Source organism: Marmota marmota, unplaced genomic scaffold, assembly GCF_001458135.2.
Source record: "Marmota marmota marmota unplaced genomic scaffold, marMar, whole genome shotgun sequence".
Taxonomy (NCBI): domain Eukaryota; kingdom Metazoa; phylum Chordata; class Mammalia; order Rodentia; family Sciuridae; genus Marmota; species Marmota marmota.
Window position 1 is genome coordinate 29,318,195 of NW_026000229.1, and position 16,169 is coordinate 29,334,363.

At 38.3% G+C, this 16,169-nt stretch overlaps 1 protein-coding gene across 9 annotated transcripts in view; it reads left to right on the plus strand.

The window, feature by feature from the left end:
* The first annotated feature begins 779 nt into the window (after window positions 1-779).
* Window positions 780-16,169, plus strand: part of Gabpb1 (GA binding protein transcription factor subunit beta 1) — a 61,843-nt gene continuing 46,453 nt past the window's right edge. For 4 of the 9 annotated variants that reach the window (XM_015480676.2, XM_015480678.2, XM_048793327.1 and 1 more), the window contains exon 1: window positions 782-1,464. The gene's annotated coding sequence lies outside the window, so the exon portion shown is untranslated. Of the gene's footprint in view, window positions 1,465-2,174; window positions 2,579-16,169 lie in introns of those variants that run through there. The other 5 variants (XM_015480675.2, XM_015480677.2, XM_048793326.1 and 2 more) reach the window with 4 other exon arrangements.

Sequence of the window (16,169 nt, forward strand, 5' to 3'; positions counted from 1 at the left end):
CATCTACAACTAAAAAACATTAAAAAGTATGACATCAAAATCTTTACGTTTTATCAATAAAAATATTAAATAAAAACAAATAAAGACTGTGGCTCCTATACCGCTCTGCTTCCAATTTAGGAATATTGAGTTATACCAAGACTATGAATCTTTATTGCATCAGTATTACAAAGGGTAAGTGAAGATAAATTACTTATGAGGCCACACAAAAACAGTGGGAAATATGAATTCCGTTTAAACTTGTCAGTTCTGGACTAAACTTCGCGTTGTCTGAGATACTCCCAACTCCTAGATACAAGGATACCAAAGTTTCGCTCTTTGTAGGTTGGGAAAGCGATCCCCGAGCTTCCCTGTTAAAACATCAGTATGTTGAGTTACTTTGGAAATCTCATAAACATTTAAGACTTTTCCTTTGCAGATCGCCATCTCCGAATAAACTTGCTTTTAAAATAAAACGCAAAAAAGCTTTATGTTGCAGGCACAGAAAAATTGATCTCTACCTCTGTGACAGGTGACAAGTAATCCAAGGGAATTCAGTGAGCAAATTATTGTAGTCTACAAAGTATGAGGCATCATTAGAACGCTTTTTTTCAAAAAAGGTTACAGAAACACGTACATCCTCGTCATAAACCTGACTGTTCAGTTTATGCGAAGTGGAAACAGTCTTCGTTCCTCCCCTGGAACTTCAACAGCGACTCCCGTCCCAGTCTACCTAGTTCAGTCTAGGGCCACTTTAAGGTAAATCCTAGCCTCCTGGCTGCCCTTCCGTCTCCCAGAATTCTGCTAGGCGGTCCAATTGGCAAGCTTAAATCCCAAGGATCCCGTAGTCCACGCCTTTCAACGGTCATGTCGGAGACATACTAGCGTTAGCACACGCCAGCTTGTTTCCAAACTCCTACCCATCTCGGAAAGAGGCGGCGCGGTGCGGCTCAGCTGCTATTCCGCGCACATGGCCCGCCGCAGTTCCCACCCCCGCTGCCGCGCAGGCGCCGGGCGAGCCGGGACTCGCGGTCGCCGACAGCGGATCATTCCGCCGCCTTCTTTGTGTGGCTGAACGCTAGAAATGGCATATTTTCCTTCCTTCTGTTAAAAAACAAAAAATCAAACGCTCTTGTCCCTTCCTCCCACCGGAATGGGTTTAGGGAGTGGATGGGAGCGGGATCTGCACACAAAGGCAGGGGCGAAAAAGCCTCAAGCGAAAGGCTGACGAGGGCCGGGTCCGGGAGGGATGCTGGGAGCTTGACTCACTCGCACACCATGTGTCCCTCCGCGCGCAGCACGGGGGACTTTTCGGTGGGGATTTTGGGCGCCGACCAGACGCGGCATTTTCGGAAAATAGCGCCCTGTGCAGCTGAAGCGCTTAGTGTGTAGCGGGGCCGCGTCAGCCCGGCCGGGTACGAGGCGCCTCGGGTCCCCGCACCACCTCCTGCTGCTCCCCCGTCGCCGCTCCCGAAGCTTTTCCAGGTCAGTGCGGGTCTGTGTAGGGCCCTGTTACCACCGGATGTGGAAGTTGATCTCTTCGCTGGTAAAAAATAATTCCACTTCCCCCGGAACCCAGATCATCCCCGCGATTTCCTGTTTATTGCATTAAGGCGCCGGGTTTCCGGGGCTCCCGGACCCGCTTATTCCGCGGGGGTCGACGGGGTCGGCCTGGGCACCCGCTCCGCCCGCGCCGCCGCCGCGCTTGTCTGCCGGGCACCCCGCTTCTGGGAGGGGCGGGCAGACATGGTGGCGGCCGCCGCCCCCTCCTCGGCCCTGGCACGCCGCGGCCTCCCCTGCGCTTCCCGCCGAGCCGCTGCTGAGCGGCGGCCCCGGGGCGGCGATGGGGTCGTGCCGGGGCAGCGGGGACTCTGTGGGCGCTGGGAGGCGGGCAGTGGGCGGAAGAGGGAAGGAGGCAGGCGCGGCCCGGCCTCGGCGCCTGCCGCCCCCGGCCCCGCCAGCCCCATTGTCTCTGCGGCCTGACTGTCCCGCCGGCCTTACTGAGCGGGAAGGGCCGACTGGCCCTGTCGCGCTGTGCTGTGGGGCCCGCGGAGCTGGAAGGCTGTCGGATCGCGGTGGGAGCGGCGGGATTGGACAGGGTTAACGAGAGAGCTCAGCTGGTGCCGGGCAGGGCCGCCACGGCTACTGCCTCGGCCGCGGGGACTCGAGTCCTGAGGGGACGAAGCCTGCGGTTCTGAATGTTCGGGACTTCTGCCCCAGAGACTTCGCCGCTGGGACTTACGAGAACGGATTCGGGGCAGATATTGAGAATTTTGCCAGGTCATCTCTGCCTGGGCACAGTTAATCGGTGTGATATTTAGTGAGTTTCGTTGAAGCTGTCCAACTGTGTTGAATCAGCGTGCCTAGTCTCAAGGGTGCATCGTGAAAACTGAAACCAAAGGAATGATTCTGGCCTGCTTTGTGTGTTTTCCCACTTCAAGCTTGTTTTCAGTACACAAATTTTTGATTCAAAGCTGATTGGACTGTGGCGAGCAGAGATCTGTTCAAAGGAGGGCAGAGAGCACAGTACTTCTGAAAGGGGCTTGATAATGTGGAATTATTTTCTCTCTCCGGACACTGGGTTGCTGGTTGAATTCAGGCAAGTGTTACTTTCTGAAGTATAATTTTAATCTGCAAACAAGTTTCATGTAGTCGGTGGATGATCCTTGTAGATTGCCATCCCGGAATTAAAAACTCACTCTAATTTATCATGCAGAAGTTGGTGCTCAGAAATTCTTTTTTGCTCGTGTTTTAAATCATGTAAAAACCCACCCAGCTTGGTTTAAATTTCTTCTGCCATATTTTGACACTTCCACTTTCAGGCTCAGACTTTCAATTTAAGGAAACTGAAGACGGCTGTATCTTGTTTTTGTAAAAAAAAAAAAAAAAAAAAAAAAATCAACAAACTGACTCCACGTTAACACAGTGACATATTAGGCAAGCGTGACATTGTATTTCTGCAAATCTTTTTAATGATTGATTAATGGAACACCGCTGGTTGTGGTATCATACCATGTAACATCTGGAAAACTCCACTTCTGTCTCCCTCCTTTTTTAACACAGAAGTGTGTTATTCCTGTCTGTTTTCACTGTGAAAGTCATATAAGGATACTATCCAATACACATTTTAAAAATCAGGATAATAAGGATGATTCTTGTACTTTTTTCTTGGGGTCTAACTTTTTAAGAAGTTGAGATTTAAGGGTGGGGCTTTATAGTCACGGGTAGGGGGTTTACCTAGTGTGCTCCAGGACCTGGGTTCAATCTCCAGTCCCCGAAAAAATCAATTGGGCTTTTGGTGCATAAACAATATAATAGTTAAAGATTATGTAACCTGCATATGCTCCTGGAGATTCATTTTTTTTCTCTTTTTGTTTTATTCCTACGTGAACACAGTGAAACAGTGTAATTTGATCAATTTCATTCCCCAGTATCTCCTCTTTCCCTCTTCCTATCCCTGATCCCCTTCTTTATATTCTGTTGGTCTCCCTTCTTCTTTTTTAATTTGTCCTAATTAGTTATACATGACAATAGAATGCATTTTGATACATTGTACACAAGTGGAACACATTCCTCTGGTTGTACATGGTGCACACCAGTAGTGGAATCATACATGTATACAGTGTAATAATGTCAGTCTCATTCTCCTCCTTACCATCCCCACATCATCACTGAAGATTCATTCTGAGTGATTAAACTTTGTCTTTAATTCCAATATGTTTCTTTAGTTATGTACATAAATAAAACATGAATTCCACATTAGATGTACTTGTGAAAAATCTGTGTGTAATTGTAATCTGAGTATAGGACACTTTCAAAGCACTGTGGGAGCTCCAGATTTAAAAGAGTAAAACCTTCGTTCAATCTGTGTAATGTATCTATACACATCTAGAGTTTTCTGTCTGAATCTTTAGAAACTTTTCTGTCTGGACAGTTATAGTGCAGTGTGTAAAACTTTAAGATCACATTTTGTTTTAATGGTTTGGAAAGGAAACTAAATTTGTTTCCAGTTGTTTCTGTGAACTCTACTCTGAATCTGTCAGTCTGTACTGTTCCATCAACAGGAAGCATCTGGTGGTTCTTCATGTAATTGTTAAAAAATGTCAGGTGTATTTTTAATAGTTTGCTGTTCCTATGACAATAGGTTGAATCTTGGTTAATTTTACTTGATTCTAGTTTTTTTTCCTCCAATATTAAAAATAAAAGTCTTTATAGTAGGCTACATCTCCTACAGAATAGACCCCCCCCCCCCAAGTATCTTGTAAACAGGTAAAGCAAACATGTTATTAGGAATTCAGAAATTTCATATGAAAAAATTTTTTTTTCTGCACTGGGGATTGAACCCAGGGTGCTTAACTACTGAGCCACATCCCCAACCCCCCACCCTTTTAAAAGTATTTTATTTTGAGTGGTTTGGGGTCTTGTTTTCCTTGGGGCTCTGCTAAATTGCTGAGGCTGGCATTGAACTTGTGATTCTTCTGCCTTAGCCTCCGGAGACTCTGGGATTACAGGTGCCCGTAACCTTCCCGGGATTTTTGTATTAAATTTCAAATCACATTCAGTTTTGAGGGTACATGAGGCCCTGTACCAAGTGTGGATGAACTCACTGTTGTGCTCCATCTCTTTTCCTCTCTCTTTGCAAACATTAAAAAACAAACCCAGCTGGTGGGGATGTAGCTCCCTGATAGAATACTTCCCTGGCAAGCTTGAGGCCTTGGTTTCTGTCCCCAGCACTGCAAAACAAACAAGTAAACAAAACCAAACTCAAACAAGGTCTTGGACTCAAGACAAATTAGTTTTCGTTTTTTTTTTTTTTTCTTTAATGTATACGTATTTAGGGAGTACAGTGTGATACTTGGATACATGTATACAACGTAATGATCAAAGTAATGAGCATTTCCATCTGCTTAAACAGTTATTGTTTTGGGAACCTTTGAACTCAAAAGTCTTTATAATATATAATAAGTTGTAAACTATAATTACCTCATTAAGGATAATTTAGTTTTTTTTTTTTTTAATACCAGCCCCCCACCCTTTTTTATGTATATTATTTAGAGTGGGTTGGGGTCTTGTTTTCCTTTTTTTTTTTTTTTTAAATACTTTTATTTTGTTTTATTTTTATGTGGTGCTAAGGATTGAACCCAGTACCTGTCACCTGCTAGGCAAGCTGCTCTACCGCTACAACCCCAGCCCCAGTAATTTAGTTTTGTAACGAAAATCATTCCTTTGGTTCACACTTTTGTACTTAGTCATATTTCTCTACCACAAATATGTCTACTTTGGGATGATGATAATTAGTGTTTTAGTTAACTTTACTGAAAAGTTCTACCATACTCTCTAAAAAGTAAATCCAGAGTCAGATGAATTTAGTGTTATTAGTGTTTTCTCATACTATGAACACTACATTGCTCTGTACAGAAATGTTTTGGTGCAATTAGCTGTCAGTTCAGCCTTTGCTCCTTTATTTGGGCAGAGTATATGCATAAGTGTAGAGACTTAAACTTGAAGTGATTTCTCCTCTAAAGATAAATCCATATGTAGGGATATAGATACAGATATTTAAAATTGAACTCTACTTCGCTTACCATTTTTGCAGTACTTGAGACCCATGACCTTGTTTGTGCCTGACTCAAGTGATCTACTACAGAGCTACCTCTGCCCCCTCCTTCCCTCCTTTTTTAAAAATGTATTTTTGAGACAGGATCTTGGCTAAATTGCTGAGGCTGACCTTGAACTTGTGGTCCCCTGCTTCACCCTTGGAGTAGTTGGGAATACAGGCATGTGCCACCACATCTGGACTTATTTTTTAATAGGAATAATTATAAAGGCTGTAGTTGGGGCCCCAAGTTCTCTTGCACAAATAGACATCGTGGGAAAGACTTCATAATTTTAACTCTGTGTTTAGTGTGAATCAACGCTATTGTTTAATTTTTTAAAAAAGTAAATAAATTTTAGATTGACAGAACAGCTTATAGGAAGTGTTAACCCACTGTGCTTTATACTGGTTGTGTTGCATGTAGGATACTGCCACCTTTGTATGTGGCATGTTATTTTAAGTAGAACCTTGCACCCCTTCTCAAAGTTTATATTAGAATTACCTGGAAACCTTTAAAAAAGAGGCCCAAGCTTAAGAAGTGTAGGACCTGGGCCCCTATTATTATTTTTTCCTCACGAATTCCCAAGGTGTTAGACACCCAAGTACAAGAATCACTAACTGTAGAGTAGAGCCAGAGGATTTTCATCCTGGGAGGAATGGGAATAAGGACATGTAGAAAACAAAGGATGTTTGAGAGAAGCTCCTTTAAGAAATGACAACCATCTTGAAATATTTGGTAGTCTGTCATGCTGAAGGATCAGGTTTGATCTGTCTAGAAAGACCAGGATCAATGGGTAGAAGTTAGAGTCAGATTTCAACTATCTTCTAAGAGAAATTTCCTTTTAAAGGTCTAAAAATAAAATGAGTTATTTTGTTTGGTAGGCTGTCTTTATTTACTGTTAGTGTCCAGTTGGGGATTCTAGTGTATAGGAGTTGATGTGCTGAAGGAGGAGTTGGGCAAGGCATCCTCAAGTTTTCTATAAACTTTGAGATTTTATGAACTGTATCTATGTTTGCAGGTACATGGAGAAAGAGCAAAAACTAAGTGAGACAGTTGAGCTTAATTGGATCAGAGTTTTCATCTTGATAAGTTGAGTATGAAGTAACAGGGTTATTTGATAAAAGACTTTAAGCCACTCTGCTTTGGCAGACTCAAAAGTCTTAAAAATGAACATACCTCTGACATGGACACTCCCAGTTAAAGTAATCTGTATTGATGTAAGCATATCAGTTGTAGCTCTGTTGATATTATGAGCCTATGGGGGGCTAGATCCTCTGGTTCTGCAGTTCAGTGATTCTTGTACCTGGGTGTCTACCACCTTGGGAATTTGGGGGGAAAATAATAATAAGGGCCCAGGTCCTGCACTTCTTAAGCTTGGTCCTCTGTTTTATAGGTCTCCAGGTAATTCTAATATAAACTTTGAGAAGGGGTGAATGTTCTACTTAAAATAACATGCCACATACAAAGGGGTTGTAGTTTAGTGGTAGAGTGCTTGCCCAGCACATTTGAGGCACTGGATTCAATCCTTAGCACCACATAAAATAAATAAAGGTATTATGTCCATCTACAACTATATATATAGTCTATTAGCTGAGGTTGTAACTCAGTGGTAGAGTCACAAGTTGAGCTGTGCTTAGCATATTATGTATGACGTCTTAGCTTCCATTCCCAGCACCAAACAAAAAAGACAATATATTAACACATTTAACTCTCACAGTAAACATTTGAACTGGGTACTGTCTCCCATTTTTCAGAAGACAATACTGAAGTATAGAGAAATGACGTAGCTGAATTAGTAACTAGTAGAACCGGACTTTAGTCCTGCCATTGTCACTACCGAGCCAGTACTCCTGTTCACTATGCTGTAAAATTGTAAACAATCTAGGTAATTCACAGTGAGGTTAGGCCACATCTCTACATGGGGATACTACCAATCCACCATTAAAGTGATGATAGAAGAACGTAAAGACATGAAAAACTGTAAGCGAGAAAAGTAGATTTAAAAACAGTATTCCATTTTGGTTTAAAAAATATTTATTGACATCTGTAAGACTACATGCAGAATTGTTGAGTGATTATTTCTTTTGTTTATTTATCTTCTTTGGTACTGAGGACTGAACCCAGGGGTGTTTTACTACTGAGTTGCATTCCCAGCCCTTTTTATTTTGAGACAGGATCTTGCTAAATTGCTGCAGCTGGCCTTGAACTTGGAATCCTCCTGCCTCAGCCTCCTGAGTAGCTGGGTTTATAGGAATGCACCACCATCCCCAACTTTGGAGTAGCTATTTCTAAGTGTAGTTTTATGGGTGATTATTTTCTTTGTGCTTATTCAAATTTTTCAGCTTCTGCAATGAATATGAATTATTGTGTATTAAAAAGATGTTAATGTTACTTTTAAATTCAGAATTAAAGATATTTGCATAAGCTAAGGAATTTAAACTTCATACTATTCACTTTATGCAAGACGACTCAGGATTTATACATAAATGTGATTTTGTAAGTGCATGTAATATTTTGAGTTTTTTTCAGTTTAATTTCTTCCCATTCTCGAAGTAATATGTTAATTGAACAGAGAAAATATCACTGACTTCTACCACCTTACTGTAATTAACTATTTTGTGTTTTCTTCATCATAGGTGTATATTTTAAATGTTTTATTCATTCCAGTTAGTCATTCTCTAGCTATGTGATTTTAGGCAATTTATTAATCTCTCTGTGCCAGTTTTCTTCTTTAAAAAATGGGGATTATCATAATACCTATCTCATGGTGGTGGTGAGAATTAAATGAGTTAGTACACATAAAGTGATCAGAACAATGCCTGGCACATAGTTAATACCTCAGTAAATGTTAGTGATTATTATTTTAGGACCAAAATCCACTGTTCAAAACGTTGGGAACCTAATAGTTTGAAATTAAGAATTTTTTGGATATAAGCAAGGTAATAATGTTATGCAGTCTTCCAAAGCAGTTCAGTGCAAATATCCTTCTTCAAACGTTACTATTTAATGTTAACATTTTCTGCAGTAAAATATATGAACATTAGGCTAAATGGGATAGATTAGAGATAGCTTCATGTCAGTTTAGAAAAGGTTTTACTACCAAATAAATTATTTTTGGTTTCAGAACTTTTTTTTTTTAATTTTGGAATTGCGGATAAGAAAACCAAACCATTTACTTAATTTTGAGTCCCATTTTATTTTAGTATTAAAACATCTTTTATGACATTATATAGTTTTATAGTACATAGTTAAAAAAATGGAAATAATGGGAAATGTCCACTTCTATCTCCTTTGCTTTAAAAAATGTTAAACCCACCAATTGGGTGATTCTGTTTTTAAAAATATGCTATACCCACGGATACTATGATTCTGTTATATAAAGTACAATTTTTTTCTAAAAAAAGTCTTGAGAGTTCCTGTAACAGCTTGTTTCTGTCTCATTACATTTGAGGGATAAAATACTTTACTACAGTGGTTTACTGAAGCAGTGATTATATAAAGAATAGTGGGAGGAAGGCCACCATGATACTTGTTTCTAATACATTCCTATTCTGACTGAGGTGGTTATTTACTCGAGGACACAAAATTAGTTTTAATACTGGACTTTGGAATTAGTTCAGTTCTTCTCATGATAAAATTATTGAATGTGTAGTCCTTTCTGACTCCATTGTGTCTATAGCACTTACCATGTACCCAAACAGCGCATTTAAATACTATGGTATGTAAGTGAATGATTTAAAAAATTTCCTTTATATCTTAAATGGCTTATGTGAGTTCTTAGACCTTTGCCCATGTGATTGATTACTCTTACTGTTTTTCTTTATTTCTATCCATTTACAAGAACCCTTAATTTCTTTCCCATTGTGTTATGGTATGAATGCTTGTGTTTCCTAGAAGTTCATATGTTGAACTGTGAGTCTCCAAGATGATGATTTTGGAAAGTGATTAAGTCATGAAGGCAGAGCCCCCAAAGAATGAGATTAGTGCCTTTTTAAGAGACTCCAGAGAGCCAGTTTGCCCCTTCCACCATGTGAGATTACATCAAAGAAACTACTGTCTAGAAGCTGGCCCTAAATAGAATGAATCTGCTGATGCCTTGATTTTGGACTTTCCAGCCTCTAGAACAGTGAGAAATAAACTTCTGTTCTTTGTAAGCCACCCAGTTTATGGTATTTTGTTTATGTAGCTCAAATGGGCTAAGATACTAAGTTTATTTGTGCGTGTGTTAGATATTTACTGGGCTTCTGTTGTCAAATCTTTCCATCATTGATTTCCTCTGTTTTCCCCTCATAATTCACAGCATATGAATGGAGGAAGTTGAATAATTATGATTCCTTGGCCAGTATAAGTTTATGTTGAATAGTTCCAAATGGGCCCTTACTACTTCATGCTAATTGTTATATTAATTTCATATTTTTCTGATGTTTCATATTTCTTCTTATTCTCTTAGTAGGTGCTATTGACTTCTACTTATTGGAAAAACTGTAGGGTATATACCTGCACATTTTTTTTTCATTGTCACCATAATGAATCTCAATTCTGTCATCTTATATTTTGTCAATTAAATAAAAGAGGAATCTTTGCTTTTGTTTTTTTCCCAGGAATCTTGCTGCCATACTTAACTTTTATTCTTTGGTTATGTTGATCATTATCTTTATTGGATTTTCCTCTTTACCTTAAAATGTACAGATTTTTCCGGAAAAAAATGAACTGTAATTAACTGCTGCACTTCTTTACTGCACTTGTTTCCTCCTGTCTGCCTTATTTCTTTTCTTCATTTCAGAAGTTTAAGGATTGAGTTCCAGTTGCTGCTCCCAGCTCTTTTACTACTTAACTGCAATTTTGGAATATTTTATTCAGACTATTGCTTCAGAAGACATTGTTCTTGTCAACAGTGTTAGCTTTGACCTGATTTTATTTAGCCAATATATGCGTGTTAAGTTGATTTTTACAAAGGCTGCCAACATTCTTTCTTTGCCTTTCATATTAGTATACCATTCTGGTTTTCTCTGACTACAAATTTTAAGTTTGTTGTGTCATCGTACCCATCAATTCTTGGTCCTCTCCTCCTCTATATGTCTTTATCAGATAGATGTTTTATATGTTGATGACTCTCAAGTGTGTACTCTCCAGGTTTGTAGCTCTAGTGGTTTACTGGATGTTTCTACTGGAAGGCTCGAGGAACTTCCATCAGTTTAGATTTATTATTACCCAGCCTTCTACCTGCTCCCAGGTAAACCCCCTTACGTGTGCAAGAACCTAAGTAGAGGGAATGTTTGTTTGACTGGTTTCCTCCTTATCATCTTGAAGTTGTCTGTGATGCATGTTTTCCTTTATTACTTAAATCCATCATTCAGCATAGTTTTTCTAACTTTAGCTTCTCCTTCTTTTAACCTATTCTTGCTTATGGCTGCCAGAATAATTTTCCTGAAACATTTTTTTGAACCCATTGCTACTAAATTGAAAGCTCAAGTAGAGAATATTGTGCTGTTGATCTTTGTACTCTCCATTGTGCCAAGCAAAGTGAATTGAACTTGGGCAAAATAAATGTTTAAATGGATCAACATTTGCTCAAAACTTTGAATGACTCCCAGTAGACTTCAGGATAAAGTCCAAATTCTACTTTCTGACTTTCAAACCTTTTCATATTATATTCTTCCTCTTTAGTTTTTTTTTTTTTTCCCCTTACTTCTAAACATTATTAAGCTGGTGTTTCCTCAGTAGTGTACCATGCTCACGCACAACTCCTTGAGTTCTTTTCCTGGCCTGTCAAAGCTTGTTCAAGAATGTTTGCCCTGTGCCAGGCACTTTTCTAATCTCTGCATTATGGTAATGAACAAAACAAGACAAAAGTTTTGGAGCCGAGATTTGTGAGGAGAGACACAGTAAACAGGTCTATGATGTTAGGTGGTAATGAGTACTATGAAAAAGAATAAATCTAGATAAGGGAATAGTGGAATGGGATGTGGCTGCTACTTTGTATAGTTAGGGAAAGTCCTGAAGACCTCACTGGACTGAAACCCTGGAGCATGGCATGCAACTATCTAAGTAGAATTTTCTAAGGAGAGGGAATGTGTGCAAGACCCTAAGTAGAGGGAATGTTTGTTTGACTGGTTAGAATTGCTAAACTTTAAATGGCTAGAGCATGCTTGTGGGGAATGATAGGTAAGCTAAGAGAGGTAGTGGGGAGCCAGATAATGCTTCAAATGTTGTCTTTTATTTTAGATGGAGTCTTGCTGTGTTGCTTAGGCTAGAATTCTCAATCCTCCCAGTCTCTGTCTTCTGAGTATCTCCAATGTTTTTTTTTGGTGAGGGGATTGAACCCAGGATCGCTTAACCATTAGGCCATATCCCCAGACCTTTTTAATTTTTATTTTGAGACAGGGTTTTGCTAAGTTGCCGAGGCTAACTTTGAACTTGTGATCCTCCTGCCACAGCTTCCCAAGCCACTGGGATTACAGGCATGTACCACCACGCCCCACTCAGATTTTGTCTTTTGTTGAAGAATCCTTCCTTGACTACTTCATCTTGTTAATTTAAACCTTTAAACATAGGTAGCAACTATAGAAGTAGTTTTCAATTTTTTTCCATATGTATGGATGATAATTACATTTGATACATATTCATATTTTTTAAAATGTTGATCTCAACCCACTAAAAGGATTTCTTAGTGTGGTAATTGTAGGTTATGACCTATGGATCTAAACAATCCTGATTTATGGCATGTACAAATATCAAACAAACAAACAAACAAAAAACCTGAACTATAGACTGCTTTTGTTATATAATTTACATATTTTTTTCATTATTAATAAGATGTTTTTAAGATTCATATGTAGTGATTGTACATATTTGCAGGGTACAGTGTGGCATTTCAATGTTTGTATACAGTGTGTGATTATTATTGTTCAGAGTAATTACTATATATATATCACCTCAGATATACATCCTTTCTTTGTGATGAGAACATCCAAAATCCTCTCTGGTCACTATTTTGAAATATCCCATTAATTGTGAACCATAGTTACCCTATTATGGCGTTAAAACATTAGAAGTTAACACCCTCCTGTCTGGCTGCACCTCTGAACCCTCTAACTATCATCTCCTTATTCCTTTCTTTTCCCCATCCTTTCTAGCCTCTGCTAAGTAGTATTTTATTTTCTACTTTTTGAGATTTCAGTGGAAGTTAACAAGAACATGTTTTATTTGTCTTTCTGTGCCTGAATTTTTCACCTAATATAATGTCCTCCAGTTGTCCATATAGCTGCAAATGACAGAATTTTATTCCTTTTTTTATTAAATAATATTCATATATAGATATACTCACATTTTGGTGGTGGTAGGGGCACTGGGGACTGAACCCAGGGGCACTTAACCACTGAGCTACATCCTCAGCCCTGTATATTTTTTATTTTGAGACAGGGTCTCACTAAGTTGCTTAGGCCCTCACTAAATTGCAGAGGCTGGCCTTGAATTTGTGATCCTCATGCCTCAGTCTCTGGAGCTGCTGGGATTATAGGCATGTGCCACCATACCCAGCTAATCACATTTTCTTTATCATTTCATCCATTGTTTGGCATCTAGGTTGATTTCATGTCTTGGCTATTTTGAGTAGTGCAATAAATATGTGAATGCAGTTATCTCTTTGACAAAATGATTTTTTTTCCTTTGAATATATACCCAGTAGTGGGATTTCTAGATCATGGCATTTTTTTTTTTCTTTTTCTTTTAGGAACTAACATACTTTTTTCCATAATGGCTGTGTTAATTTCCATTGCCACTAATAGTTATGAGAGTTCACTTTCCTCATCCTCAGTAGCATTTGTTATTTTTTTTGTCTTTCTGATAACAGCCATTCTAAATGATAACTCATCATGGTTTTCATTTGCATTTCCTTGATGATTAGTGATGCTGGGCATTTTTTCATATACTTGTTGGCTAGTTGTGTATCTTCTTTTGAGAAATGCTTTTCAGTTTATTTGCTCATAATTTATTCAGATTGTCCACCCATTCTTTCATCTTATGAAATATTTCAGTTAAAAATCGTGACGTTAGGACTGGGGCTATAACTCAATGGCAGAGTGCTTACCTAGCATGTGTGAGGCATTGGGTTCAATCCTTAGCATCACATAAAAATAAATAAAATAAGGGTATTCTTCGGTCCATTTACAACTACAATTTTTTTTTTTTAAATTGTGACTTCAGTTTTTGTGTAGTATTTAATTATAGTGCTTTGTTTACTTTGGCAACACAGGTTTATAGTGTTGTACTAGTGTGGAATTAAAGTGGATTTGTTTATTAAATGATTGTTATGCTAGAAACTGCTAGCTAGCTACTAGAATACATATACATGTAAGTTAAACCTTCCTTGACTTCCTGAGGCTTATGGGAGAGGAGAGCTTGTAAACAAATCATTTATTATGTGGTAGAATCCATATAATAATGGAAGTATGTTTAGGGCACAGTGAGAGAATAAAGAAGTGATTAATTCTGCTGAGCTCAAGGAGAGCTTGTTGGAGAAGGTAATGTCTGAATTGAGTTTTGAAGGCAGGATATTAATGGCTGATTAGGTAAATTGTAAAAGGGAGATTTCTTAGGCAGAACAACACATAAAGGAGCAGTATCATGAGATCAAATAGCACATTTGGGTACTTACAGATGACTCTGTATTGTTACATTATAAACCCAAAGGGGAAATAATGAGTTGATAAGGCTGTAGTGAGGCACAGGCCAGATCTTAAAAGGTCTGAGATGCATTGGAGTTACCATTTATTTAATGATTATGCATTTTAGGTGAAAATAATGTATAGTCAGAATTAATTCTAGGAAGTTGTCACATGGGAAATAGAGATACCATCTCTCAGTAAATCTAAAACAGCCAGGTTTTCCTCTAGTGATGAAGTCTATCACTGTGCCCTAGGAGTTGGCCTGCATTTATGGGGCTGTGTTGTACTGGGGGAAAAATTAACATTAAATTCTCATCATTGCAATGAGAAGCAGCATTTGTGAACTGAGATCTATTGAGGAAATGGGAGATTCATATTTCATTCTAAAACTAGAATGGTGAGTGGCTAAATCATTTTTCACTTCAAGTTAAATATACATTATAAATCTTACTGTTTTCTATATGTGATTGAATTACATAATTATATCTACATTTTTGGAAGACATGGATAAATTTGACTAAATCACATTTTTAGACTATTACAATGCACAAATTTAAAACAGACTGGGAGGAATATTTGTACATGCTAATTGACAAATTGTGTGTGGGGGGGGGGAGGGAGAGAGGGAGAGAGATAGAGATAGAGATATTGGGGATTGAACCCATGGGTGCTCTGCCACTGACTTACATTCCTAACCCTTTTTATTTTTTATTTTGAGCCAAGGTTTTGCTAAGTTGTCCAGGCTGACCTTGAACTTGCCACTCCTCTTGCCTCAGCCTTGTGAGTAGCTGGGATTATAGGCATGTGTCACCTTATCTGGGGAAATCTTTATTACTTTTTAGTTTAATGTGCGTTGGCATAATTTATGTGCTATAGATATGAAACTCATGAACTTATCTTAAACATGAATATCAAATATTTGTCATCAATAAATATTCTTATCCTTAGAATTATCAATATTTATATTCTAAGTTTCATGGATATCAATAATTTCATAATTTTACAGTCAGAGACACTGGTATGCACTGGTAGAATGTTATTAAAGAAACAAATGTAAAAATAGAAAAGGAAAAAGAAAAAGAAGATGTATCTCTGATAAATACAGTATACGGAAGTAGGAGCTTAATTCATTAGTACAGTTCCAATTTTTAAAAATTTTTGTTGTTATAGTGAGACACAATGCCTTTATTGTATTTATTGTATTTATTTATTTTTATGTGGTGCTGAGGATCAAACCCAGTGCCTCACACATGCTAGGCAAGTGTTCTGCTGAGCCACAACCCTAGCTTAGCACAGTTCCAATTTAATGGTATCTTTTGGTATCTGAAACCCAAGAAACAAAAATAGCTTAGAATAAGGAATCTTTAGTTTGGGGGAGATGAAATTGTACTTTAATATTTAAAACTGAAGTTTAGGGATGTTTTTAGTAGAGTACACAAATATTATGTAGAAAAATTTGAGAGTAACTGTATATAAGACAAAAGAGGTTTAATACAATGGAGAAAAGGAGTCCCAACATGCTGGGTGCTGCCTACAAGAATTTCCTGCTATAGAATTTGAAATTTCAAGACTTTTGCCTAAGTTATAGTTCAGAATTTGATTTTTGAGGCTATAACATATATGTTACTTTTACCTGATTTTTTTTTGAGTAAAAATAAATAAAAAACTTTAAAAATGGAGCACAGATAAAGTACAAACATATTAGGACTTGCAAATAAATTTGATAGTTTTCTCCTGGGGTTATGTTATTAAGGATTTAAATGTGGGATGATGGAAATTTTAGCCTCTTTATATCTGAAGAGAAGATGTTTTGCTGATAGTGGTTTACTTTATAAAATGCTTTAGGAACAGTAGGGTGTGTTAGTGTGTAGTCCTAGTTACCTGGGAGGCTAAGACAGGAAAATAACTTGAACTCATGAGTTTGAGA